A 25181-nucleotide genomic window follows, 5' to 3' on the forward strand; every position below is an offset into this window, starting at 1 on the left:
ACATAATTGTAAATATCTCAAAATATAGAATTTCTTTGCTTTCTATGTTTCTTTTATATGAAAATATACTCATTAAGATTTAATTTCACATCTCATTCAACCTCTAATTAAATTTCTTCTATTTTTGGTGATTTTTGAAAATCACGTCACTGATACTGTCCAAAACAGTTTTAATGCTAATTTCACTCTTTCACACATTCTTTGTACTAACCTCATTTTAACTTATATATATATAGCACAAATCATTTTCACTACATTTCATACATTACAAGTATAGGCCCATGACTACAATGTCACCACAAAGCCATCCCGTTGAACAATTCGGATTAATCCTTGATACTTGATGGTTTCAGCACACAGCCCCACCATCATATTTCATTTAATTCGGCTCTCTTGTACACATGGTGAACTCTTAGTACTACTCATGTGACCTAGCCGATTTTTCTCGTAACTCTCTTGTCTACATGGTGTCCTTCACTTGGAATCACGCATGCGACCTAGCTACATATATCTCTAACGTAGCTCTCTTGTCTACATGGGATACATTCCGTATCACACATGTGACCTAGCTACTACATAGTATCTCATAGCTTTCTTGTACACATGATGTGCACTCGGCACCATACATGTGACCTAGCTACACCCCCCTCTATTTTATTCGATCTTTCCGAATGTTCAACCGGGATCTCTCTCTATTACTTATTTCCATTCTTCCAATAGTCGATTTATACTTCAACATCATCTAATATATATATAATAGGCTGAAATATAATAATGTAAATGAAATTAATGTATTATTTACATACAAACTTACCTCGATGCAAAATATGGGAATTTTGCAATTTAGTCCAAAACTTTCTCCTTTCCCCGTTCGAGGTCGATTCCACGCTTTTCTTGATCTATAACAACATATTTAGTTCATTTAACACTCGAAATATTTATTTTAATTCAAAAATCACATTATACAAAAATTACATTTTTGCCCCCTAACTTTTACAAAATTACGATTTTGCCCCAAGGCTCAGAAATTTAATTTCAGCCCTTATTCTTATGTTTAATGACCTACTGATCATTTTTCTCTTCTATGGAAAAATCAAATTCTCACTCTAACACATAGTTATGAATAATAGGTATTTTTATTGATTATGCCTTTTTGCTCGTTTTCGTTAAAAATCGCTTAGAAAAGATCGTTATCCTAACTTCAAACATTCATATTCTACCATCAAACAACACAATACATGCCTATAATTCATGGGTAAATTTTTAAACATACACCCTAACTCGAAATAATGGTAGAAATAAGTAAACCGAGCTACGAGGATTTCAAAAATGTGAAGAACATTAAAAATGGGGCTTGAAATCACTTACTATGAAGCTTGAAAATTGAAGAAACCCTAGCTATTGAGGAGAGCAAATTTCAGCAGCAACTAGTGAAGATGATGACCAATTTTGTGTTATTTTTCCCATTTTATTTCATTTAATATTCAAATGACCAAAATACCCTTACTACTAAACTTTCCAAAAATTCCCTCCATGTCCAACTTTTTTCCATAACTTAGGAATGGGTCAAATTTTTATTTAAGACCTCCTAGTTAATATCCCAAAGCAATTTCATACTAAAAACTTCTAAAACACAAGTTTTACAATTTATTCGGTTTAGTCCCTAATCTCAACTTAAGCGCTCAATGCATAGAATTTCATCACGAAATTTTCACGAAATCATGAAATCATATCATAAACCCCAAAATAATTATAAAATAATTATTTCTATCTCAGATTTGTGGTCACGAAACCACTATTCTGATTAGGCCCTAATTCGGGTTGTCACAGTAATAAACTCTATCTAAGAGTAAATTTGTCGTAATTAAGCAGAGTTCATTGCGCGCCTAGAGATAGGATGACAAGATTTTGCCGGATTAGTGTGAAACCTAATAAGGGAATCCATAGGTCAAGTTAATGCAATTCTAGGGTGTTAATTAGAAAGAAATTTCAATTATTCAACGTAGGGTTAGGCGTTATTAGTCTCGAGAGAGATAATAATATAACTTAGGGATTTCTATGGATCCAGTCTAATGAATAAATCGTCTGATTCAGAGTCAAATAACAAGTGAAGTCTAGGTGGATTTTTCATTAGGTATTGTGTTAATCAATCGAATTTTCCCCAAAGTATTTTTCCAAATTTTCTTTCTGTGCATTCTTAGTTTAGTAATTAGTTTAGATAACCAAACCTCTTAGTTTTTAGGCTAGATAATAAAAAGGAAGTAAATACTAGTACTTGTGGTTCCTTTGGGTTCGACAATCCAGTCTTGCTGAACTATACTACTGTTCGATAGGTACACTTGCTTAATCGTGATAATAAGTTAGTCTCAAGAACAATTCATTCATAAATCTTTAAAACCTGTCACGAATATCACGCATCAAGTTTTTGGCACCGTTGTTAGGGAACTAGGATATTAGGAACACTCAATTTTTATTACTTTAGCCATTTTACTTTTATTGCAATTTAAATTTTTATTTTCTTTTCTAATTCTTCATTTATTTTCTTGTGACAGGTTTTTCTAGTTTCTGACCAGAAGAAACCCGTCAGGACCACTATTGTTTGATAGGACCAATACTGTTTGATAGTGAGATCGATCATACAGTTCATAGAAACCGAAAGAAAATAAGGCGAAGCTTACGATACACAGAGGAAGAGCAAGAGGATGATACTTCAACCACAACCGAGGAGATGGCTGAAAACCAAGAAAATTTGCTACCTCCTGTGATTGCTGCTAATAAGAATCCTGCTCCACGCACTATGTATGATTATGCTAAACCTTCTTTAACAGGAACTGAATTGAGCATAATTAGACCTGCTGTAGCTGCAATAATTTTGAACTGAAACCTAACACAATTCAAATAATACAACAATTTGTGCAGTTTGATGGTTTGTAGGATGAAGATCCCAACACTCACTTGGCAAATTTCTTAGAATTTTGCGACACTTTTAAAATAAATGGCATTTCTGATGACGTCATTTGCCTTCAGTTGTTTCCCTTTTCATTGAGAAACAAAGCTAAACAGTGGTTGAATTCGTTACCACGAGGGTCAATCACTACTTGGGAACAAATGACCAAAAAGTTTTTATTAAAATATTTTTCTCCAGCTAAAACGGCTAAATTACGTAATGGTATCTCTTCTTTTGTGCAGATGGATTTAGAAACACTCTACGATGCATGGGAGAGATACAAGGACCTCTTGAGAAGATGCCCTCACTATGGGTTACCACTCTGGCTATAGGTTCAAACGTTTCATAATGGCCTGAACCTTCGACTCGACAGATGATCGACGCAGCCATTGGTGGAACCATCAATAATAAGACACCTGAAGTTGCTTATGAATTTATAGAAGAGATGTCACTGAATAATTATCAGTGGCAAGTCATAAGGACGAAGCCAACGAAAACGGCCGACATTCATAACATCAATTCGGTCAACATGCTTTCTAATTAGGTAGAACTCTTGAATAAGAAAATTGATGGTTTTTTTAGTTCTTCACAGGTTCACCCAGTAATGCAGTGAGAAGTAAGTAGAGGTGGATCGAACAATCCAGATTACCCACCCTATGGCCACAACATGGAGAACGAGCAGTTAAATTACATGGGTAATAATCTTCGATCTCAAAATAATCCTTATAGCAATACTTACAATGAAGGATGGAGGAATCACCCAAATTTTTCATGGGGAGGCCAAGGGAATCAGCGACCACCACCACCTCTAGGCTTCCAACAACCACCCTACCAACAAGAGAAAAAGCTGAACCTTAAGGAGATGCTAACAAAATTCATCTCAGTGTCAGAAACTCATTTTCAGAATACCAAGATAGCACTTAAAAATTAACAAGCATCAATCCAAGGGCTCGAAACTCCGATAGGCCAACTCGCCGAACTGATTTCTGAACGACCACAAGGTAGTTTTCTGAGTAAACAGAATCTAACCCAAGGGAACAACTCAATGCGATTACCACTCATGACAAGGAAGGGTTAGTTGCACCTGAACCAGAACAGAGGCAAGAAACTGTGGTAAGTAAAGGTAAGGGTGAGGTGGACCACAATGACTAGAAACCGGTAAGTAAAGAATACAAATCTTGTGTGCCATACCCAAACGTGACAGGGAAAGACCGCACAGAAGAACAATTTAGTAAATTTCTTAAATTATTAAAAAAACTACATATTAACTTACTGTTTATTGAAGCTCTTTCGTAGATGCCAAACGCAGTTAAATTCTTAAAGGAGCTTTTAACAAATAAATGAAAGTTGAATGAGGCGTCGTATGTGGAGTTGAATGTAGTTTGCTCAGCCATTCTGCAGAATAAGCTACCCAAGAAATTGAAAGATCCAGGGAGTTTTACGATTCCTTGTTTAATTGGTAGTTTAGATGTTCATAATGCATTGGCTGACTTAGGGGCCAGCATTAATGTTATGCCTTGTAAAATGTTTAAAAAGCTAGGTCTTGGGAAACCTAAACAAACTATTATGAGCATTCAATTGGCTGATAAAACCATTCGATTTCCTAGGGGTGTCATTGAAGATGTTCTTGTTAAGATCGATAAATTTATATACACAGTAGACTTTATTGTTCTAGACATGGAAGAGGATAGTAACGCACCTTTAATTTTAGGATGACCCTTTCTAGCAACTGCTAGAACCATTATTGATGTTGGTACAAGTGAACTAACACTTCGTGTGGGAGACGAAACAATCACCCTTCAAGCTTATAATTCGAGTAACACATCAAAAATTGAAGGTGGTTGTATAAATAATTCTACTAGTACTGATCATGTGGTGAAACCCTCTGTGCAGGAAACAGTTACGAAGAACGCATATGAACCATGTTCAAACAACAACAAATGACCTATCTATGAAGAACGAAGGCTACAAATCGATGAGCTAGATGAATGGTGGACACAAAAATCGAGAACACCTGATAAAAAGAAATCGAGCCAGGACGAGCTCAATACCTCACCAAATCAACTTAAGGTTGGAGACAAAGTACTACTAGATGCAGCAGATCCTCACATTACCACTCCTGAACCTAATGAAGAAATTCCTCTTACGGTACTCAGTATTTTCCCATATGGTACAGTCAAGATAATTCATCCTAAATTCAGTACTTTTAAGGTAAACAATACTCGTTTTAAACCTTATGTTGATAAAGTTGATAGCAGGGATGAGGAGTGTAAACTCCTCGCACCACCTTGACCATGCAGAAGAGAGGTAAGTCCAGTTTAAGACTATAAATAAGCGCTTCTTGGGAGGTAACCAGAGCACTAACAATAATGACTTATTTAAATTCTAGTATTTCACATCTAACCTACTAACTGAGCCTTGAAACACAGGGTTTTCCCATCCACACGGCTAGGCACACGGGCGTGCCTTAGGCTGTGCTCACACTATAGGAGGAGACATTATCGTGCGATACAGCCGTGTGAAAACAAGGCAAAATTTTTCCCCAACACGGGATGCGATAAGTTACCACGGCCGTGAGATATGGCCGTGGGTGAAACTGCCAAAACATCACGGCCGTGAGACACACCCGTGCCTCGAAATCTTGGTTGAAACTGAGAATGTAAAACGGGCATGCGACACGCCCGTGACATCTACCCGTGGTCGACACTATCAAAATGAACACGGACGTGGACCTATGTACACAGGCGTGGGAGAAGCGAACGAAGCAAGACACAGTCGTGTGACACAGCCGTGTGCACCAACACGCCCAAAGAACACGGGCGTGGGCTAAAGGTTAGATGAGCCCAAATTCAAAATTCACGAAACACAAAGGCAAAAATTAGGCCACACGGGCGTGTCCCACGGCTGTGTGCCCTAAAATCTATATAAACCCCTCACTATTCATCATCTCCCTCCCCCAAAAAATCCCTAACCCTAGCCACTACAACTTCACACGCCCTAGCCCCCACGCCCGTGCGCCACCTACAACACCGATTCCGACGCCCCAAACTCCTTCCTTTTGCATTTGTTTACTCTTTTCTCTTTATTTTTCTTTAAATATGTTACTTATTTCATGATTTCTCTACTCTATTGAACTATTTTGAATGAATATTCATAGTTAGAATATTAAAATACTCATGCTTGTTTTATAAAAAGTTTGTCATTCTAGTTATTACATTATGCTATACTCTTTCATTTTTCCTTGTTCCCATGAAATTTATGCTTACCCACATACATTCATTCACATTCCCGTTACATTATTTCCATAATCCTATAACTTGATATATTTAGTTGTTTTAGTTTGTATCATCTAGTACGTAAATCTCATGAAATATTCATATTTAGTCTTGATTTTCCATACTATTCTTGGGGCATATTGGTTGAACTTCGATTTTTCAATGCAGGTACAATGTCATCCTCACGTGGTAAGAAGACCATTGTTCCTACCTCAAAGAAGAGAAAAGGAGCAGCGTCATCATCTGGTCCTACCGCAGAGATTCACCACCAGTTCCTCCAGGTTCCCTTGGGACCCTAGGAGGAATTATATCAGATATTACGGGCCCAACCCCTAGGTGTGGGCCACTGTATTGACTAGACCGCATTTGAACAGATTCATTTGGCTGATGCGGTCTGAGCCCTCCTGACGATTGACCCATGGGGGCTCTTCTTAAAGATCGTCGAGCCAACGTATCTCGAGTTCACATTGGAACTCTGCTCGACGTTCCATCTTTAGACCGTCATGACCATCTTCGACGATCCTAGAACGTTCCAGTTCCGTATTAGTGGTCTAGAACGCCAGTTGAGCGTACCCGAGTTCGGGGTTGCACTAGGGCTATACACGGAGGAGTTCATGGATGACAATGAACTCGACACCCTCCATCGCCACATCCACTACTCCTCCTCAAAATGCTAGAGGGACCTCATCCTTGCCTCAGCCACCTACGATCCTAGCCGCTCCAAGGCATCGACTCTCCCTCCATCCTTGAGGTATGTACACGCCATCTTGGCTCACACTCTGACAGGGAGACGAGAGAGCACCAGCTTCGTCACCACCCACGATGCATATTTCTTATGGAGCATGGCGAACGGGCACGTCCTCGACCTTGCCTACTTCATCGCCCTCGCCATCAGCCATCAGACGGAGCGACATAGGAGAGGGGTCATCTCTACCGAGCCTTATGTGACTCGATTGGCTCAGCACTTCGGGCTCCTCAACACAGTAGCCCAATCATCCTCCCTCACTCTCATCAGTTAGATGTCCCCACAAGGCATTTTGAGCATGCTAAGTATAAGGATGATCAAGAAACGACGTGGCACCTACCCTCCTCAGTACCGCCACATCCAGTCCACTGAAGAGGAGGATCCAAAGGACATTATTGATGATGTCCCTCCATGTCATGAGGACCCACTGTCTCAGCCACCACCCCTCTCTCATCCAGTTCATGCGACAGCTTCATACACTGAGATTTCTGAGCGCCTTACTCGATTCGAGCAGCAGTGTTTTGAGTGCTTCAATAACATTGATGCTACTCTACAGTAGATTTGTCAGCACTTCCACATCTCATCGCCACCCCCACCTCGCGAACCATCTAGCGATGAAGATGTTTAAAAACTTTTATTTATTATTTTATGTTTTTACTCTTATTCTATTTTAAGACTACTTTTTATTTTTCTTTAAGCTTATTTTTAGGTTTTATAATTATTATTTTACAATTTGTAATTTCAGTTATTTTATTACGAGTAATTGTTCTTCTTTATATATTTCCTAAAAAGTTCCTGATTCTATCACAGTTATAAAGAGCTCCAAAGCTCACTATTACTTAGGAACTTGAAACTCCACTGGGAAAGGTTCTCAACGACTGCCATGCCCTGCTCAACCACGACTATAGCCACCATGAGATATAATATTCTTTTGGCACAGCATTTGTGGAACCCAACCTCTACCACCGCCGGTGTATCCTCCTCCACTCTCATCATTTGCCTTAGCCGATTATTCTCCATAACACCAAATCAAAGAGTTCATTCATCATTCAGGAAGTTTCACTTCTCTCCCTATCTTATGATTATTTTTCTATATTTTTCAATATATCTATCTTTGTACATTGAGGGCAATGTACATCTTAAGTGTGGGGGGTCTTTCATATCATCATTAGAAATCCCTGATTTTTGTCTTATTCTCACGTGAATCACTCATATCACTATTAGAATGAATTTTAATTAATTTATGATTTTTATTGTTATATCTTGAATTAAAACATAGGCATTTATGCATTGATTGTTTAAACTTTAAGACGTTAGGGAATCAAGCATGATAAGTTGATTTTTGAAGAATTATAAACTTTTAGGTTGTTTCCCTAAGTTTGGGTATTATCATGAGTTGAAATTCACAAGTTTAAACATAAAAAGACATAATTTTTTTGAGATCTTGAGCCTTTAGAGCATCTATTATTTCTTTCATGCTCACTTTTATTGTTGCTTTGAGTGTGTTAATATTGATTTATTATTCTAGAACTTGCTTAATTATGCATGTCAAAACCACACCATTTGATTTGATATGTCAAGATGATAAAGGTACTTAGGTTTAACCCGTTCACTCCACAAAAGCCTACCTTCATAATTGACCCTTAGTGAACCCTTTTGAGCCTAACAAACCATTAATTGATTTACCCTCAATATTAGCCCATAACCCATTATTATTGAAATCCCCTAATTTGATCCCTATTTTTGTCGAGATTTGATTTGAACTAATTACTTAGCTATGTTTTGTTCTTCTATGTATTTGACTTGTTCTTAAAAAGGAAAATTACTTCAATACATATTAGTAGTAATTAATCATTTTTGAGCTTGAGTATTAATTCCATATTCTGAGGAGAAGCTCACTTGTATTCAACTGATAACTAGTTATTTTTCTAGCTAGGTAATTTTTCAATTCAATCTCGATTCTAACCTTTTCCTTCAGCTTGTGACCACACCCCTAACTAAAGCCACGTTACAACCCTCTAAAGAACTTTTTGATTGATGTATCAACTCAATATATAATGGTGGAGATTTGATTTTCAAGCAAGCCTATAGTAATAACTTTTCATATTGACTAATGAGTGCTTTAATTGATGTCTTTAAACACCTAGAGTGATTTGAGTGAATCTTTAGTGAGGATGTTAAACTCTGTGATATTTTAGTCAAAGGTAATCACTTAGATAAGGGGAGACACCTATGTTTTCATGATAAAATACTCAACTTGGAATGTTTGAAACGTTGATGTACTTTTAGTTGAGTCTTCAATGTATGAATACTTATGGATTATTTTGAGACATTATTGATAGGGATTATAAATTGAGAAGAATTTATTTCGATTGTGAGTTGAGGATTTTGCTTGAGGACAAACAAACGCTTAAGTGTGAGGGTATTTGATAAACTGTAATTTATACATGTTTTTATCCCATGCTTAGCGCATTTATGGATGGTTTCTCCTTAGATTTGGTGAATTCGATGCTCCTAATTCTTTAATTTCATGTTTTATACTTAGGTGAGCATAGGAGAGTAAAAAGAGCAAGAAACGGGCTGAAAATGGAGAAAATGGACCTACATGGGAAATCAACACGGTCTGGACTTCCTCACACGGGCATGTCCCACGGCCATGTCCCTTTGGCAGGATCGAAGCACGACTTACACGAGCATATCCCTATCGAGGCCAAGTATAACCCTATTCGAAAAAAGCCAATTTTGAGGGCTCTTAGGCATTCTAAAGCCTATTTAAACACATAAGGAGGCACTTAGGAGGGGACGCAGAGTATGAAGCAAGGAATTACTCAAGAAAAGCCGATTGATCCATCTCAGAAGTTGGATTCATCATCAATACTGGAGATCTCCCTTCAAGTTCCTTCAGGAGTTTTGGGTTTTCTTATGTTTTTTTATCTTTATGCTTTTGAGATGTTTTCTTTCATAAGTATGAACTAAACCCCCTAAATACCTAAGGAGAATGAAACCTAAGATGGATCTTGTTATTATTATCTGAATTGTATGATAAATATTTGATTTGTTCTTAATTATGTGTTCTTAATTCTTGTTTTAATATTTCAGGATATTGATTCAAGTTAACGCTCTTATTCAGAGGAGGAATAGACCCTGTCTAAGAGTAAATTTGTCGTAATTAAGTAAAGTTGATTGCGCACCTAGAGATAGGGTGACAAGATTTTTTCGGATTAGGGTGAAACCTAATAAGAGAATCCATAGGTCGAGTTATTGCAATTCTAGTGTGTTAATTAGAAAGATATTTCAATTTTTCAACCTAGGGTTAGAAGTTATTAGTCTCGAGAGAGATAATAATATAACTTAGGGATTTCTACGAATCAAGTCAAATGAATAAATCGTCTGATTCAGAGTCAAATAACAAGTGAAGTCTAGGTGGATTTTTCCTTTGGTATTGTCTTAATCAATTGAATTTTCCCCAAAGTATTTTCCCAAATTTTCTTTCTGTGCATTCTTAGTTTAGTAATTAGTTTAGATAACCAAACCTCTTAATTTTTAGGCTAGATAATAAAAAGGAAGTAAATACTAGTACTCGTGGTTCCTTTGGGTTCGACAATCCGGTCTTGCTGAACTATACTACTGTTCGATAGGTACACTTACCTTAATCATGATAATAAGTTAGTCTCAAGAATGATTCATTCATAAATCTTTAAAACCTATCATGAATATCACGCATCATGGACCAAGTGTGTAGAAATTGTCCTTTGACAATTACGGGTCATTGTTTCCAAGCCAACCTGATGTTGTTAATGTTGAATGAGTTTGATGAATCCTTCGGATGGATTGGTTGACTGATCATAGTGTTGTAATGGACTATGGGAAAAAGAAAATTGAGTTGAAATGTGAAGAGGAGAATGTTCTTCGGGTTGGGCCAGATGAGTCAGATAAATTGCCCGTAATAGTATTGTCTTTGACTGTTGAAAAGTATTTGAGAAAAGGATATGAGGCTTACTTAGAATTTGTGCTGAATACTCAAGTGTCTGAGTTGAAGATTGAATCAGTGCCGGTAGTTTGTGAGTTTACAGACGTGTTCCCGAAGGAATTACCAGGATTACCTCCAGTGAGGGAAATTGAGTTTGGAATCGAGTTGGTCCCTAGTATGACACCCATCTCAATTGCTCCATATAGGATGGCTTCAACAGACTTCAAAGAGTTGAAAGTATAGTTGTAAGATTTAAAGGATAAGGGCCTTGTGAGATCGAGTTTTTCACCGTGGGGTGCTCCGGTACTTTTCGCGAAAAAGAAAGATGGGTCGATGAGATTATGTATCGACTATAGACAGCTTAATAAAGCAACAGTGAAGAACAACTATCCTTTGCCAAGGATCGATGACCTGTTTGATCAGTTAAAGGGAGCCACTGTATTTTCCAAGATTGACCTGATATCCGGATACTATCAGTTAAGAGTGAAAGAGCAAGATGTGCCGAAGACTGCATTTTGGACAAGATACGAGCATTATGAGTTCCTCGTCATGCCTTTTGGTTTGACTAATGCCTCGGCGGTGTTTATGGATTTGATGAACCACATCTTTCGACCGTATCTAGATAAGTTTATCGTTGTCTTTATCGATGACATGTTGATTTATTTGCATGATGAGAGCGAGCACGTGGAGCATCTGAGAGTTGTGTTACAAACCCTGAGAGACAAGCAGTTATACGCCAAGTTCAATAAGAGTGAATTTTGGCTTAAAGAGGTCAGATTCCTAGGACATATTGTGTCGGGTGACGGGATCCAAGTTGACCTAAGTAAGATATCAGCTATTGTAGAGTGGAAACCGCTGAGGAATGTGACAGAAGTTCGAAGCTTTTTAGGCTTGGTTGGATACTATAGACGATTTGTAAATGGATTTTCTATGATTGCTACTCCAATGGCGAGACTATTACAGAAAGATGTTAAGTTCGAATGGACAGAAAAGTGCCAACAGAGTTTCGAACAATTAAAGGCTTTGTTGACCGAAGCACCAATGTTAGTGCAACCAGAGCTGGGCAAGGAATTTGTGATTTATAGTGACGCCTCCTTGAATGATTTAGGGTGCATGCTTATGCAAGAAGGTAAAGTCATAGCTTATACTTCTAGGAAACTAAAGCCACATGAGAATAACTACTCGACGCATGATTTAGAGTTGGTGCCATCGTGTTCACGCTGAAAAGTTGGAGACACCATCTGTATGGTGAGAAATGTTAGTATTTACCGACCATAGGAGCTTAAAGTTCTTGATGACTCAAAAGGAGTTGAATTTGAGGCAACGCTGATGGTTAGAGCTATTAAAGGATTACGAGTTAGAAATATATTACCATCCGGGAAAAGTAAACATCGTCGCTGATGCATTGAGTAGAAAATTGTTATTCACGCTGAGAGTAATGAATGTCAATATTGCTTTGTCTGATGATGGTTCAGTCCTAACAGAGTTGAGAGCTAGACTGACTTTTCTTCAAGAGATCCGAGAAGCTCAGAAAGGAGATGAGAAATTGCAAGCCAAGAGAACTCAGTGTGAGTCGGGAATTGAATCAGATTTTCGTATTAGTACTGATGGATGTATAATGTTCAAAGACAGAATTTGTGTACCCAAGAGTAATGAGCTTATTCAGAAGATTCTGAGAGAGGCACATAATGGTTGTTTGTCCGTCCACTCGGGTAGTGTGAAAATGTACAATTACCTTAAGAAAATGTATTAGTGGTTAGGTATGAAAAGAGACATTTCAGAGTTTGTGTCTAAATGTCTAGTATGTCAGTAAGTAAAGGCTGAACATCAAGAACCTTCGGGTCTACTTCAGCCTACAATGGTCCCTGAATGGAAGTGGGATCGGATCACTGTAGACTTTGTGATAGGTTTTTCGGTAACCCCAAAAAAGAAAGATGCAGTATGGGTTGTCATGGATAGACTAACAAAATTGACCCATTTCATACCAATGCGTACTGACTACTACCTCGAGAAACTAGCCGACTTATATATTTTTGAGATTGTAAGGCTCCATGGAGTGCCACTATCGATTATATTAGATCGAGACCCGTGGTTTACCTCGAGGTTTTGGAAAAAGTTACAAGAAGCAATGGGAACAAAGTTAAGTTTTAGCACGACGTTCCACCCGCAAACTGATGGTCAGTCAAACAGAGTGATTCAGATTTTAGAGGACATGTTGAGATGTTACATCCTCGAGTTTCAGGGAAGTAGGGAAAGATACTTACCCTTGGTCGAATTTGCCTATAACAACAGTTATCGGACAAGTCTGAAAATGATGCCTTATGAGGCTTTCTATGGGCAGAAGTGTCGAACGCCTTTATAATGGACTGAGTTGAGAGAGCACCAGATTCACGGGGTCGATTTAGTCAAAGAGACTGAAGAGAAAGTGAAAGTGATTCGTGACTGCTTGAAGGTCACCTCAGATAGACAGAAATCTTATGCGGATTTGAAAAGAAAGGGAATTGAGTTTCAAGTCGGTGATAAGGTATTTTTGAAAGTATTTCCATGGATAAAAGTTCTCAGATTTGGTAGAAAAGGCAAGTTGAGTCCTCGCTTTATAGGACCTTATGTGGCTACCAAGAGAGTGGAGCCAGTTGCCTACCGATTGGATTTACCACCAGAATTGGAAAAGATTCACGACGTGTTTCATGTGTCCATGCTACATCGATATAGATCAGACCCTTCGCATGTAATTGAGCCGACAAAGGTTGAGATACTTCTAGACATGACTTATGGCGAAAAACCGGTCAAGATTTTAGCCCGGGAAGTCAAAAAATTAAGAAAGAAGAGTATAACACTTGTTAAAGTTTTGTGGTATAAACATGGAGTCGAGGAAGCCACGTGGGAACTTGAGGAGACTATGAGAGATCAGTACCCGAACTTGTTCATTGATAAGATTTTCGATAACGAAAATCCCTAAATAGAGAGAAATGTAATAGCCCGATTTAGGGCTTAGTCAGAATAGTGGTCTCGGGACCACAAATCCAAAGTTAAAAAGATTATTTTATTATTAATTTGATTTTTTGGCATGAACATATTAGTGCATGAAAAATTTGGTAAGTTAATTTTGACGTTTGTGAGCCTAATTGCGAAAAACGACTAAATTGCATAAAGTGTAAAAGTCCTAAATTGATAGCTAAAGGTGTTATTTTGTTAGAGAATCAAAATTGGGGGATTTTAAAGGGAAATTAAACCCTATTAGAAGAGCTTGGCCAGCCATGAGACAAGAATGGGTAATTGATCAAAGGGTTAGGTTGGTTGATGTCATAATATGTATTTTAATAATACCCTAAAGCCTAGTATTCACCTTCTTCATCCATTTTTCTCCTCTTTGAGTGAAAATCAACCATTGTTGGGGTTTGAAAGCTTCAAAAAAATTTCAGCAACTTTAAGCCCTCTCAAGTAAGTGATTTTGATTGTTTCTCTTAATGTTTTTTACATTTTTGGACTCTTTGAAGCATAAGCATTTAAATGAGAGGATTATTATGCATAATAAACAAGAGTCTAGGGTTTTTCCATGAATTTATTTGTGATAGTTACTGAGTTTTTATGGAAGAATATGAGTCCTAGTTGTGTTATAAACAACTTTTGTGGAAGGTGTTAGCATGGAACACCTAAAGGGACTATTTTGCATAAGTTGCAAAATAGGTGATAAGTGTGTGAAATAGTTTGAATTTGGGGTTGTTATAGGATTAAAAAGAGTTCATATAGGCTTGAAATACGAAGAAATTTGATAAAAATTAATTTTCGAGTATTGGGATAAAATGGTCATTTTGTCAAGGTCTAGGGGCAAAATGGTCATTTTACCTAAGACGTAAATTTTGGATTGCATAATTTTATTTAGTGACTAAATGAGTGTATTTTACTAATATAGATAAAGAATTTCCAAATTCGAACCTAGATTGGGGGAAGTCAAGCAAATCGACTAAATCGACTAGTCGTGTGTATTTTGTAATCTGAGGTAAGTTGTATGTAAATAATACAACCACATTAATAATGTATGTGTTGAATTGTATTTGAATTAATATAGCATAAACTGCTTGATTGTGGAATTGAGAAAGTATAATAATAATAAAGATAGTAAGGTTCCCATTGAACATACGAAATAAATCGGATATTCATGTCGTAACATTAGGGTCACTTGTGTGAGCTAGTGTAAGACATGTCTGGGACATGCATCGGTCACATTATGTGAGCTAGTGTAAGACCATGTTTGGGACATGGCATCGACATTGAGATGAGAGCTAGTGTAAGACATGTTTGGGACATGCATCGGCCTCGAGATGTAAGCCAGTGTAAGACATGTCTGGGATATGCATCGGCTACGAGATGTGTCAGTGTAGGACCATGTATGGGACAGGGCGTTGATACCTTACCCCATGTTTGAGGCTTATGTAATATTCGGTAGTGTTCCAAATGGTTTAACGTGAAAGTTATGATTGTGAGTTAATAAGTGAAGTATAATCGTGTTGTGAGTGATACAAGTACCTAATTGGTACGTATGAGTAATGATCTCAATATAGATTATGTGACTTGTATGGAGGGTAACGAGTAAGTTATGCTTGTGCCTATTTTTTTGTTATGAGCATGATGATCATTGATGACTTTGTTGTTGTATAATTATTTATATGCAACTTACTAAGCTTTTATGCTTACTCCCTTTTTCTTTCCATTTCCTTACAGCGCCGCCTAATTAGCTTAAGGATCACTGGAAATCAGAGATATCGATCACACTATTAGCCGAAGCATTCGGTATAGTTGGATTTATATTTTGGAATATGACATGTATAGGGCTAGACCTTATTATTTTGTGTCTTTGAGAATTGGCCACAAGTGTTGGCTTGGGATAGATCCCACACTTGGTATTAAGCCTTGATGATGGCTAACATTCATTTTGAGTTTATAAAAGATGCTTTTCATGGTTGAATGAATGTCTATTGTGGCTGATTTGATTTTGGAAATTATGCTTGTTTTGGTATTGATATGAAAATGGTATGCAACGGTGGCAATGAGGCTTGGTAAATAGCCTTATAATGTCCACACGGTTAGACACACGGGTGTGTGTCTAGGTCGTGTGTGACATACGGCCAGCCCCATGGGCATGTCGTCCAGTCGTGTGTCCCCTTCACGTATAAATTTCAAGTGAGTGTGCATGGTATTAAACACACGGGCAGAGACACGGTCATGTGTCTCAGCCGTGTAGAGGATACGGCCTAGTACACGAGCGTGTGCCACGGCTGTGTGACATTTTAGGGGATGTTGACGTCAGAAGCAGAATGTCTAGGTTTTTGCACAAGGGCTAGGACATGGGCGTGTCTTGCCCGTGTGAGGGACACGGGCGTGTGTCTGGCTGTGTGGAAACCCCTGTAGGTGTGAATTAGAAATTAATTCCACACAAACGCAGGACACGGGCGTGTCCCTGAGTGCTCGAGCCGTGTGAGCCACACAGGCCATCGGCACGGTCATGTCGAAATAGCCACACAGGCGTGTTACCCTTCCACACGGGCGTGTGCCTTGTTTTAAAAGTAAACTTTTTAAGGTTGGGTTGAGGACCCGGAATGGTTCCGAGTAGTTTTTAATTATCAATTTGGGGCTCGTAGACCCTTCATAAGTGTTTAAAGTAGAAATTGAAAAGTTTTAATTTGGACCGAGTCTCGGTACTTGAGATTGGTTGTATGCGTGAAACTGAGTTAAGTAATGCCTTGTACTCCGCCCCGGCGTAGGTTACGAGTATATGTAACAGCCTGATTTAGACCCTAATTGGAACGGTGGTTTTGGGGCCACGAATCCGAGTTAGAAAAATATTTAAAAATTATTTTCTGTGTTTATTTTGTGTGAATTTATATCTGTGAAATTTTCGTAATTAAATTTTGTCTTTTAGGTGTCTGATTAAATAAAAGGACTTAATCGCGTAAATTGAAAAATGGGTAGTTTATTTTGTAAAGGGCTTATTTGTTGATGACTTTCTAAGTGGGAGTAGTTATAATGAAATTAGTCCATTATATATGGTGTTGGACGGTAATGGACTTAGCTTATATGATACTATAATTATTTCATTAAGGGTAAAAATTGAAATGAAATAAAAAGGCATATTATAACATATTATAACATAATAAAAAAGAAAGAAATGAAATAAAGTGCTCATATTTTCTTCCACCATAGCCGAAGCTAATAATCAAAAAAAAGAGAAAAGAAACCTAGGTTCGGTCATATTCAAGCTTAATCAAGGTATGTATCTAGCTCGATTTTTGATAATTTTTATGTTTTTGAGATCGTTGCTTTAAGTACTACAAAACCCATGCATAAATTTTGAATTTTGATGAATATTTTAAGTTATGCCATTGATGAGAGCTTGTGATTTTTATTGTTTGATGATGAAATATGAAAGATAGGTGTTGGGTTAACATATTTTGTATTGGAATTTTTGATGATTTTGAGTAATTAGGACTTAATTGCAAAAATAAAAATTTCAGGGACTAAATTATAAAATTGATGGAAAATATGGACTTGTATGTATATAGGGAGCATTTGGCCTAACTAGAGTGTAGCCAAATTTTGTGTATTTTGTGTTGTAACACCCTGAATTTGGGCCTAGAAGTTTTGGGCCTTGAGCATGGGAGCGGTTGAATGCAGCTTATAATATTCTGTTGTGCGTGAAAATTTCGTAGTTGAAGGCTTGTTTTAGTGGTTAAGTGTGTTGAAAAGTGTTGGAGAAGTCCTAGGTTCAAACTTGGACTCTAGCAAAAATTTTGGTTTAAGGTAAATCAAACCCTGGGTGTAGTAGGTAGGCCTTAAGAATATTGTTGGAGAAATTGTGACACAAAAAGCCTTGTGGCTTAGTGGCAAGTAGCGTGTGGAGCATTTAAGGGGAGGCACGGGTTCGAATCCCATGGCAAGCAAAGAGCATTTATTTTGCTAACAGGGGGCGGCTAGAGTTGGTGTGAATTTAAACTCTGATGATGGAGGGGTCCCACATCGGGAAGATAACATAAGAGTGGGTGCGAAGCTGGCTTTAAATAGAGAGAACCATGAGGAGAGTAAAGGTACCTTTCTTGGCGGATCCCTTTCGCTTTATGGCGTGCTCGTTTGGGTTGGGCATCGGCTAAGAGTGCTCGGAGCGTGGATTAACTCCAGTCTTCAATCAGGTGTGTATTTCTCACTACTCTAGCTGTAGGATGGCTACTTCGGGCCGAAAGGGGCCATGTAGGCCTAATGGGCCTACGGGCCCAATTGGATAAGTTGTTTGATTGTGTAGTAAATATTGGACTAGGCTAGGTGAATCTCATATCTGTGGTTAGATTTGGGCTAAAAGGGCCACACGAGCGTGTGGGCCCATTTAGGCCAAGAAAGGGCTTTAGGCCCATTCGTATTGTTATCCCTCTTTAGAATACTTTAGTTTACCAAATTACCAAAATACCCCTGGTTTGTAAAATTACCAAAATACCCTTGGTTTACAAAATTACCGAAATACCCCTAGTTTGTAAAATTACTAAAATACCATTGGTTTATAAAATTACCAAAATACCCCTAGTTTGTAAAATTACCAAAATACCCTTGGTTTACAAAATTACCAAAATACCCTTGGTTTGTAAAATTACTAAAATACCCTTGGTTTATAAAAGTACCAAAATACCTCTAGTTTGTAAAATTACCAAAATACCCTTGGTTTGTAAAATTATCAAAATACCCCTAGTTTGTAGAATTACCAAAATACCCTTTATTTGTGAAATTGTTGAAATATCCTCGACCTGTAAAATTATTGAAATACCCTTGACTTGTAAAATTACCAAAGTACCCTTGATTTATAGAATTATCGTTTTACCCTCGATTTACAAAATTACCGAAACACCACTGTAAGGTAGAATTAGCGAAATACCCTTGTAGGGTAGAATTATTGAAATACCCCTGTAAGGTAGAATTACTAAAATATCCCTATAGGGTAGAATTACTAAAATATCCCTGTAGGGTAGAATTATTGAAATACCCCTGTAAGGTAGAATTACCGAAATACCCCTGTATGGTAGAATTATCAAAATACCCCTGTAAGGTATAATTACTGAAATACCCCTATAAGGTAGAATTACCAAAATACCCTTGTAGGGTATAATTACTGAAATACCCTTGTAAGGTAGAATTACCGAAATACCCTTGTAGGGTAGAATTACTGAAATACCCCTGTAAGGTAAAATTACCGAAATACCATTGTAGGGTAGAATTACCGAAATACCCCTGTAGGGTAGAATTACCTAAATACCCTTGTAGGTTAGAAATACTGATTTACCCCTGTAAGATAGAATTACCGAGATACCCTCTTAGGGTAAAATTACCATTTTGCCCTTAGGGTGTTAAATGACTATTTTGCCCTTGTGGGCAAGTGACTGACTTGGATTGTGTGGTTGACGGATTTGATTGTGAATATATGTTGGTGATAAGAATGACTTGGCTGTGATTGTTTGATTCAAATATGGGCATGACATTCTGCATGCATGACATGTTGCATGGGTTGGGATTTCGTACGGAGGAAGATCTGATCTGTTAAGGTCGCACGGGTCGCCCGAGACGACTGTGGATCGATTGATGGCTGAGTGCCGATCATGTTACCGAAGGCTGTGTGCCATTATTGTGGGCTTCTTATCGATATTGTGGGCTTCGTGCCAATTATAGACCCGTTATCGATGGCTCTGTGCCAACCTAAATATGACTTTGTGCCATCTTGACTATGGCTTCGTGCCAAATGTATTTACCTGTGGCTATGTGCCTAACATATTTGTTGATGACTCTGTGTCGATCATATTTACCGAAGGCTGTGTGCCAGTTATATTACCGTCACTGATGGCTATGTGCCGAAGTTATTACAGTTATTGATGGCTTTGTGCCATGTATTCTGTTAAGTGGCTTTGCCACATTATCTGATTCTGGTGGCTATGCCACAAATATCTGTATCTGGTGACTCTGTCACAATATCTGTTCCGGCAGCAATGCTGCAACTGTGGAGTGTAAGGCTGGGTGGGTTGAGCTATTCCCCACATGGAGTGTAGGGTTGGTACGGGGGTGTATACAGCTGGATTGGGTTGGGATTGCATTCACATTCTGGTTTTGATTCTGTTACCTAATACTGATTCTGATTCTAATTCTGTCACCTGATTTTGATTTTGATTCTGATTCTAGTTCTGATAATGTTTCTTATTCTGTAATGGGTTAAAGCCCATCTGGTACTATCTGTTATAATGGGCTAAGGCTTAATTGATACTAAAACTGTAAGTAAGGCTGGGACCAACTTTTAATTCTTTTATATGACTGACTGTTCCTTTTTATAGTAGGGGATTTCACATTGAGTTTTCGTAAACTCACCCCGTTTATTAACCTTTCAGGTAATTTCCAGCCTTAGACGGATCGGAGCTACAAGGGGCTCGGAGGAAGCCACACACACTGTTTATTTTATAGTTTTGATTATTACTTTTAAATGTTTTGTGTGGGTTGTAGTAAAGTTGTTGTAATTTTGTGGATTTCAAATTTGGAATTTTATTTATTGTTCTTATAATTGCTAGTATTAGAACACGGTTTTCCAAATCAACTACTGTTGTTCAAAACATCACGTATCCGCAATTGTTTTTAAATTAAGCTTTCGCAACTACCAAGATTTTTACAAAGTTGTTAAGAATGTTATTTAGCTGAGGTTTTCTAACAAGGTTTAAAAAGGGTATAAGTTTTTAATTATTAAAAAGGGTTTTTAATGGAAACATGGTTTTTGAAAAACACTTCAATGTGACACGCCAGATTCGAGCCAAACTTTCAGGCCGGGTTTGGGGTGTTACATGTGTTTTGTGCAATAGGGACTAAATTGTAAAAATTGTAAATGTTAGGGGTAAAGTGGTCATTTGACTATTTATGTGTTTTTGGACTAAATTGAATGAAAATATGTTTGAATGAGCTGAATTTGAATATTTTTAGATCAAGAACTAAAGAAATCAGATTTGGATCAGGGAAAAACGAAAGTTGTCGACTAGCCGCCCAATTTCGTTTTGTACCGTCCGAGGTAAGTTTATAAGAAAATAGATGTGTTTATTAGTAAATTAATGTTATAATTATATGCTGTTATGGAATGTTAGAATTTAATTGTACTATGGCCAAATATGGATAAATGTGGCTATCACACTTTCGAGTTCAATTCGACCGAGATACGAAGTCCAAAAGCCCCGTATGAACATTAGGAATAGTTAGATACATATGTCATGACATAGGATTCTGATATATGTGTGTGAGTAAGACCATGGTATCGATATGTGGTTTCGATATGTGTTTACAAGTAAGACCCTGTCTGGGATAGTGGCATCGGTATGTGACTACATGTAAGACCACGTCTGGGACGTTGGCAGTGTACGACTTGTGTGATTATCTGAGTGTCCTATCTAATTTCGAATGGTTCATTGGGCAGAGGTATAATGAGAACGAATGTGTAAAACAAACTATAGATCAGGTAAGAATTTATTGTCATTTATTTGAACAAAGGTAAGTAAACACCTTGGTTATTTGTTACAAATCTTGTAAGTACAAATTTAGAAAAAAATATGTGTATGATATGTGTATTTATTTTGTGATTGACTAGTAAGCATGTTGTAATAGTTCTTATGTGTATGTGATTAAGTGATGAGGTACATATTCAGTTATATGGTTAATACATGCAAGTGGAAGTATAATAAATCACATGAGTTTTGTGTTTGTGCATGTGAACTAAGTATGTATTATATATTCGGCTATGAAGATTAAAAGTCAATTTATATGAATTTTGGTGATATAAATATTCGGTCAAGGTGATAATATAAAAATAATAATAATAAATAAAAGAGAAATATTTATTATATGTTTAAATACATACTTAGTATGAATATATGTATTTATAAACGATTGGATCTACATGTGGTATGATAAAATAATTTGGTTCTGTTTTGTTATATTAATTAATTTTATTTGATTGTTTGTTTGCTTAAAACTTACAAGATGTGATAGCTTATTCTGTGTGTTGTGTTTACTCTGTTTTATAGATTTTGGAGTCAAACTACAAGCTTGGGGATTGTTAGCCAAGCCTGTCACACTATCCACAGCTTTGGTACCTTTAAACTAAACTTGAATTATGGAATGTATAGGCTGGTTTTGAGGTTAAATACTTTGGAAATGAATGTATATATAAAAGCCATGCGAAGATGGCTAAAATTTATTATATAAATTCGGTCATGTTAGGCATGGGTTATGTTTATCTTAGTTAGTGGCTATGTGTTATGTATATATATAAAGTTTGTGATAAGTACTATGTGCTAGAGAGTGGCTTGCTTATACCACTTAGATTTAGTCTTATATGTTTTATTAATTATAATTTTTGATGTATTTGGCTTGAGTAATTCGGTGATGGAAATTTTGGGTGTGTATGTGGTTTTAAATAATATATTCCGGTTATGATAGATAATAAGTGTGATTTTTTTTATATAATAGTTAGATTATGAAGGAATTATTAAATATGTTAGTTAAAGTGAAGATATTTGTATATTAGCTTGATATGTTCGGTTATTAAAAGGGTAAGTGATGGAATTAGGCTAGAAGACTTTTGCAATGATGTTTTGGTATATTCGGATATATGATATGTTTGGATGAAATGGTTTAGTCAAATTGAGATTCGATACATGTTTGTATAAATATTTATGTTCATAATAAAACGACTTGCTTGTGACTTGATAGTTGCCAGGATAATGTTTTGATTTATAATGTGACATTGTAATATGCATATATACGCTTTCAAGTATATATATATTCATGTGTTAGGTTTATTTTTACTTGTGTTTCGGCAAAGGTAAACTTTGTTAGTTAATTAGATGGAAGGCCAACAAAATTTTGTACCGGTCTCTCACGATATATATATTACTATAATATTTATGGATTACTTGAGTAGTTTAATTATTTGTAAGGAACTAATTTGTGGTTGCTCATTCATGGTGTGCGAATGATGCTTATAAAACTATAGAACATTTTACGCATATAATGCTCAAGGTTATAAAAGTTTTAAAAAAGGAAATGTTGCATGTTTCCTTGTTGGCATTATTGGATTAGTTTAATTCTTATTTCTTATGTAATATTAAATTGAAGCATGATAGTTGATTTAAAATTTTTATTAGTTAAATTATGATAGAAGTTGATCTGAGAGTTATGTTAACCGGAAATGCCTCATAACCCTAATCTGGCGACGGGTATAGGATAGGGGTGTTACAGTATAGGTTGTTACAACTTGAACTTGGGACCTCCCATACACACTTAGAACACTTATCCATTGAAGGAGATACATATTTATGTCAAATTTATCAAAAGTCGAAATGAAAATTTTGGGCCGTTACAGTATTTGGTTTGTGAGAGTTCAGAAATCTGTTTTTCCAATGTATGATCACACTTTTACTTATTGCCATGAATTTATTAATACAATATAATTGATTGATTTATAATTGATTCATGATTTAGTCCTAAAACTTGATTAAAATAATTCAAGCCATTAATGATAGGGAAACTTGGTAATATTTTACGATTAGAATTGTAACTATTAATATTTTGTAGAAACACTCTTAATTTTTAATTTGTAAAATGTACTAAGAGTTTGTAAAAGTTATGATTTAGTCCCTAATAATAAAACTTGAATTAGACATAGTAAATGAACTCGAATTAAGCTGAAATTTTTAGATCTTGCATAACTTGACTAAAAGAAGTTTAGTAACTATTTAGAAATAAATTTGGGATAGTTTAATCTTAGGTGGTATAATGACCAATATACCCGTAGGTTGAAGTACTTAGAAAAAGTTTAAAAATGGTTCACAAATTGCTTTCACATTAATAAATGATAGTTAATTAGTCATAAATGAGGTATTATAAGGTTGGGGTGTGCATCGGGTGGTTTTTAGCTGGAGAGTCGCTTCGATGGCTAATGTAATGCTTCAAATTCGGGTTGGTCCGTCTCAGTCGGGTTTGAGGTGTCACAGTAGGAATCAAATTGCTAAAAGATAATATCCAATAATAATATCCTATAATATCCCATTAGGAATCAAATTGCTAAAAGATCATGTCTCATAATAATATCCTATAACATCTAATTAGGAATCAAATTGCTAAAAGTTAACATCCCATGATAATATCTTAACAACTATTAATATGTGTTTTATCATGGCACCTGATGTTAACACCATTCATGAATTGCTAAAACAACCAATGAAAATTTGACATAGAATTTTTTTTTCAAATCATCAAGTCTACATGGATAATATAATATTATGTGAAAACTAAATAAAATAAAAAAATTAAATTAAAACCAAATAACTAAACATATGGTTAATAAAAAAGAAGTAAATACTAAATTTACATGAAATTACTTGTGCTTTCTTGGATATTACAAAGATATTATTTAGAAATTATTTCAAATGAATTTTTTTGGGAAAAGATGATGCTTTTGCTTTGTAAGTTTAGTACTTCTTTTTTTATTTACAATATGTTTAGTTATTTGTTTTTAATTTAATTTAATTTAATTAATTTTTTTTTTTCATATCATGTTGATTATCCATGTGGACTTAATTATTTGGGAAAAGAATTCCTTGCCGAATTTTGATTGGTTGGTTTAACAATTCACTAACCGTGTTAACAAATTTACCATAATAAAACATTTATTGCTAGTTCAAGAATCACATTGGACATTTTCAAAGTATGAGTACAATATTGGATATTTTATAAAAGTACAGGTACTATAACAAAACACATATCAGTAATTGTGTACCCCATTAAACATGTTCAAAATATAGGTACTACATTAAATATTTTATGAAAGTATAGATACTAAATGTCATATTAAAAGAAGGATGATGGCTTTCTAAATAAGGGGGAAATTTGAGTAACTCAATATATTTATTTAATCAGAAATATGATTATTTTTTCCTAACATATTTGGTTGGTTTTAAATTTAAATTTATTACTATTTCAATTTATATTTATTAAATTAGACTAAATTGTTAAGTGATATGAATTAATTGAATGATTCTATACATAACTTGGTAAATTTTATTTGTTAATTAAGTTTGAAACTATATGATCTAAGTTAAATTAAAAAGTGAAAAGGTTAAAGTTAAAAAAAAAATCAAATATGAAAATATTCAAGATTGAGAAATCTTAAGTCTAATTTTTTTT

General features: G+C 36.0%; 1 non-coding gene across 1 annotated transcript; it reads right to left on the reverse strand.

Moving 5' to 3' along the window:
- Positions 1 to 3156: 3156 nt before the first annotated feature.
- Positions 3157 to 3263, reverse strand: LOC121205136 (small nucleolar RNA R71). The gene has a single exon (XR_005900220.1). It is a non-coding gene; the product is annotated as a small nucleolar RNA R71 (small nucleolar RNA).
- Positions 3264 to 25181: the final 21918 nt, after the last annotated feature.

Source organism: Gossypium hirsutum, chromosome A08 (genome assembly GCF_007990345.1).
Source record: "Gossypium hirsutum isolate 1008001.06 chromosome A08, Gossypium_hirsutum_v2.1, whole genome shotgun sequence".
In the NCBI taxonomy this organism is placed as follows: Eukaryota; Viridiplantae; Streptophyta; class Magnoliopsida; order Malvales; family Malvaceae; genus Gossypium; species Gossypium hirsutum.